Below are 5,799 nucleotides of genomic sequence, written 5' to 3' on the forward strand. Positions count from 1 at the left end.
TGTTATCGATACCGTAATTTTCCTTTCCTGGCTCTGCCCCATGCCAGCACATACCCTCCCTGGTCTGTCACAGGCTAGTTACAGAACAGGCTCTCCAGGTACTGCCTGTCTTTAATGCCTGTTATAATATAGACATAATATGTCTATATTATGCTAATAAGGGATGTCCTACATGGGGTCAAGGGACAGAGTTGACCCAAGGCCATGATGGCAAGAGGCAGAGCCAGGAAAGGAAAATTACAGTAAGTATTGATAAAAAAAATTGTGTATATGTGTGTATATATATATATATATATATATATATATATATATATATGAAGGGAACTAGACAGCATACTTCACATTTTTTATTTTGAGCACCACAATATGCACCGCAAACACATTCACCACTCCATGCTATTTTCTTCATTACACTTAGCACAATGCAACATGCTGTACATCCTAAATACATTCTATTGCATCAAGCACATCATATCACACACTCTTAAGCATAGCTCTGTTACTCCCACACACTCTGCTGTGATTGTGAAATTCTTTACCCCCAGTAACTTCTACAAAGGACTAGTGGCGTCCCGTGCTCTATGGGCGCCGTCCCCCCTATCTATGCACCTGGCCCCTTTCAGAATGCTGGACATGTGGATTCCTATGGCAGGGGTGGGAGGGGGTTGTACATTTTGAAGCACCTGATAAGAGACAGAGGCTCTAATATGCTTCAAAACTTGGGACGCAGAGAGTTTGCCCTGATCCAACCCAATTGTGTGACATTAGCCAATTATTTTTCACTACTTTCACACTAACCCTCCTCCTCACCAATCAGGAGGCAGGACATCAGGCCTCCTTCCTGATTGGCCAAAGCTATTGGATACCTGACGCTTAGGAAGAAGAGTGAGGAGACTAGCATTGGAGTGGAGATTGCTGCCGCTCTGAGAGGTATGTCCTCTCTGCTGCATTCCCACCACCCCCCTATATGTGGATCACGGCTCTGGTACCCCCCTCAGGTGCGGGGGTGCCAGAGCCGAGATCCACGTGTGGGGGTGATGCAGCTAGAGCCACAAACCTAGCAAGTGGGGGGGGGGGTTAGTGGGCACAGGGGCTGCATTTTATGGGCACAGGTGGCTGCATATGATGGGAACAGTGGCTGCATATGATGAGCACAGTGGCTGCATTTGATGGGCACAGGTGGCTGCATATGATGGGCACAGGTGGCTGTGCTTGATGGGCACAATGGCTGTGTTTGGGCACAAGTGGTTTTATATGATGGGCACAAGTGGCTGCGTTTGGGCACAATGGCTGCATTTGGTGGGCACAAGTGGTTGCATATGATGGGCACAATGGCTGCATTTGATGGGCACGGTGAGGCTTCAATTGATGAGTGGGGGGGGGGGGTTTCAGTATTTTTCAGTTTGTTTGCACCCCAGCTGCCACTGCAAAGGACACTGTTCCAAACTCTCTGATCCTGTGACTATAGTGCTGTCACATGTCGAGACTTACACTTGTGCCGCATTCAAATTCACATCTGCTGGGTACAAAACATTGGTCTGCTCTGTGTATTTTCTCTTGTTGCTAGAAACAGTGATGATACAAATTGGGCAGGCACAGAGTCTCCTCTATGCTTTTATTTAGGCTGCATTTACACCTGCTGGTTTCTGGAATGTGTGAAAAAAGTATGAAAAAAGCACGTCACGCTTGCAGTGCCATTAACATCACATGGGTGCTTTAAAATTTCTTTATGCTGTAAAATTAAAAATACAGCTTAAATATGGCAGGTTATGCAATGTCACTGGTGGATTTGCAACTTATTTCACTTGTTCAGACAGAGAAGTAGTGGTATTGATAGGGCGGTTGTTCATACAAGCAATGATGTGTAGACTCACAGGCTGCTGCGTGCACAGTGAGTGCTTTCTTGGAAAGGACATCACTGCTGTAGGACAATCTGAGTCCCCAGAAGTGCTGGTTGCAGGCCAGCTAGCGATATTAGGCAGCTTCATAAGCTGCCAGACAGGAGGGCCTGTGAAAGGGAAACCTGCACTCTCCCTACTTACTGGGTACCTAGCCCTAACAATATTCCTGCTCACGTTCAAACAGGGCTGCCAACTTGTAATTTAATGATTTTATTTTATTTAAATGTATTTCTTTTTCTTTTCATTAATTCATTCTTTAACTAATAGCAAAATAGGAAAACATTTTCTGTTTCTTACACCAAGACAACAATATTAAATTGTAGGTGGCAGAACAAGCATCAAGTTTGTTTTGTAGCTCTGGGATCAGGGCTCCAATCCCACCATGGGCACTACTATGTATCTTATTACGTCGTGCTACCACAGCGGAGGTCTGTGTGGCGGTGTTATATGTGAGTCTAGCAGCATGATATATTGTTTTTATGCAATATTAACTGCTCATTGTATGTCCTTTTAATTATTACTACACTATGAGGCATATTTTTTGTTTATGGCCTTTAGTATTTTGGGACATATGAATAGAACTCTACCCTGTGAAGTGAGATAATATGAGAGGAAATCCTTGTACTGAAACCTGTGGACATTCCCGTATTTCACTTTGATGCTTCTTATGATCTTTTGTATGGTGAATGCGCACTGCATTGGGGTGAAAGCTGGTGGAAGCCAGTGATCGGCAGTTGCATTTATATTTATGCATGGAGTGTTACTCACCTGGGTGTCATTTATCAGAGTGGTAACAATAATACACCATATTATTTTTTCGGCCTATCTGGAGTTCCGGAGATAAGGATCAAAGGAGAGGATTCATCATACTCCACATGAGTGGCATTATCAAAGCGTGTTTTCTGCACTTAATTGTCTAGCCACAAATTCTGGTAAGCCTTCACTCCTTATGGTAGACGGATAGCTTCTTTTGCACTTACTGAGTGGGAACATTGGACTTTTTTTTTTTAACACAGAAGATGTTTTTTTTTTAATGTTTTTTATGTTTATGTAACTAGCGTTTATAATCATCACAGCGCTGCATATTTTATGTTTATATCCTATTACACAGTTTGCTACAGTTTTCTCTGGATGCTCTTCCTCTCTCTCACATTTTAAAAACATATTAGTAATTCGATTAGCTTCAGCCAAATTGCCCAAATCATCCTCAACAGAACAGAATAAATTATTCCAGATTCATCATCTCTTTACCTATTTCTATTCTCAGATGTCCACATTGGAATTAAAATCAAATTATAGGGTTAAATGTAGGCTCAAGCTCTTGATGACTATTATGCTGGAACCTGCTAGTGCATGGCTTTCATCCAAATACCCCTATATGTCATAATCCTTATTTTGTAAGCTTCAGTAAAAACGTATTGAAATTTAAATCGAATTGTAGGAATCCTGTTCTGTTTTAGAGTATGGCATAGGTGCCAATATATTTTAGTCTTTTGCAATTTTTGGTGAGATGCTTTTGAAAGCTATACATTTTGTTAGAATTCTTGTAATAGATATTTTTGAAATAGAGGTAATTATTTTTTCTTTCAAAACTGAAGTTTCACCTTAAAATTAATTAGAAAACACATAATCTGTGCACATATCACATATTGATTACTCAGTTAGCAGAGAGGAAAAAAAGGGCTGCTGCTTTCCTTTTTCTTACTAAGGACTTTCCAATGACAAGTGTTAGTATACCATTGATGTAAATGAAAAAAGGTCATTGCAGTATATTTTGGGCTTTTTACTGAGACAAAGAAATGTATATTTCTAACAATGACCTACAATATTGCTCACAATGTTAACACATACAATTAGTTTTATCTCTGTGATAGATTGAATGGATATTTAAAGAAAATAGCTAAATACACACACAAAAAAAGTAGATTATCTCCTTGCGAAAATACTATGCATATCTATCTTACTTCCTTTATGGGCAGTCACAAACCTCTGCAGGCAGATCCAAGTGTTGGACCTTCTGATAGATTAGAGAAGTTGCTGTGTAATCCAAAATGTTTTTATTGTAATCGTTAATATGGTAATTGTGCTTTTACTCCTTCACCAGTTCATACAGAACTGTATTAGGAAAATAGATTATGTTGTCCATCTATTTTGTTTATTTATGGCATCTCTGTATATAAAAAAAAATTTACTGGATGAATTTCATAAGCATATGGTTGAAGAGGTAGGGTTATTCCTGTAAAATCATCTCCCAACAAGTTCATTGCTGGGTGTTATAGCTTCTCTCAGTAGTCTTTGTGTAACTCCCTTCTCTCCACTACAATGAACATAAATGTTATTATAGATTTAACTAGAAATGTCTTGAGGTGGTCAGGGAAGATTACTATTCCAACTGCAGACCCTTACTCTGCTGCATTAAGTGATCAATGAATGCATTTTATTGTGTAATTGCATAAATGAATCATGAGGGGGCAAACAGAAAATATGATGTAGCTAAACCTTTAATCCTCTAATTTAGTCCTCTGATACTGATACAAGGGAACACATGCATCTTAATTCAATAATTAGGTGCTCATTGTTAAGTGCATTAACCCAGCTTAGCCAAACAGGATTATTCTTCTACAGGCTGACTTCAGAGAAAGTGAATTTTGCACTGGCACCAGGAGTGTAACTAGGAATCATGTGTGCCCCATGGCATAAATGTGATGGGGCTCACAGCTATCTCGCTCTGTAGCAGCTGTCAGTATCAACTGTGACAATAGGCATTGTTGATCCTAACATAAAGTAGTCCCATAAAAGGAAAAGCAGAAGAAGAGCTGTCCGCCTAGTAAGAATACTACTAGGGACCAATGTCTTGGATAAAAGTTGTAGCAGTAATAATAATAATAACCATAATTATAGTTTATTTTTTATAACATTGTGAATATTTTTGCACATACCGTATTTTTTTTTATTTTTTATAATTAATGTTTATTGAAGAAGAGAAGTGTGTACAAAGCATAACGATCAATACATAAACCAATATCAGGGGCAGCATTATTACATCGTTAGTTACAATGAAACAGTCAAATACACCCACCTCTTCCATTATGAAAGAGAGAATACAGTAGACAGAGATAGAGGAAAAGTAAAGAAAAGGAAAAGAAACAGGAAGAAAGAGAAAAAGAGAAACAAGGGGGGATGTGGGAGCAGGGGGGGGGGGGAGGGGGGAAGGAAGGCAGACCACCCTCTGATAAACACTTTCAAAGATACAGTTGAGATCGCAAGAACAAGAGCTATGATCACATCACATTGGTTGAGACATTATGGCTGCATAACTAGATGAATATTTAAAGGCAACCCAACAGGCCCAGATCCTCGTCGCCAGCTCAGATTTACCCCGGAGGGAGAGAGTCATGTCCTCCATGTAATATGTGGTATCCACGTTGAGTAACCAACGCCGTAGCGTGGGGATCGTCTTCAGTTTCCAAAACTGAGGAATGAGGGTTTTGGCAGCGTTTAGAAGGTGTGGTGTAATCGACCTTTTATAGGGGCCCGTCGGCTTCCCCGTGCAATGGAACAGAACATACCACGGGTCGTTAGGGACCTCCCACCCCTGGATTTCCTTAATCGTATATAAAATCGCCAGCCAGAATGGGCGGATCCGCGGGCAGTACCACCAAATATGAGCATGAGTGGCTACCTCTCCACACTCCCGCCAGCACAGTGGGGAGGACTGAGGAGAAAACCTGTGTAAAACAACCGGTGTGTAGTGCCATCTGGTCAGAAGTTTATATGCCATTTCCGATGCTTTAGAGGATCCAGAGGAGGTATGAGCCAGGGTTAAGATTTGTGACTGCTGGGACGGAGATAGATCCGTATGCAGTTCCCTTTCCCAGTACCGTAGGAATGAGGGAGT

Source organism: Lithobates pipiens, unplaced genomic scaffold, assembly GCF_037356315.1.
Source record: "Lithobates pipiens isolate NorthernLeopardFrog02 unplaced genomic scaffold, aLitPip1_a1.2 Scaffold_3, whole genome shotgun sequence".
Taxonomy (NCBI): Eukaryota; Metazoa; Chordata; class Amphibia; order Anura; family Ranidae; genus Lithobates; species Lithobates pipiens.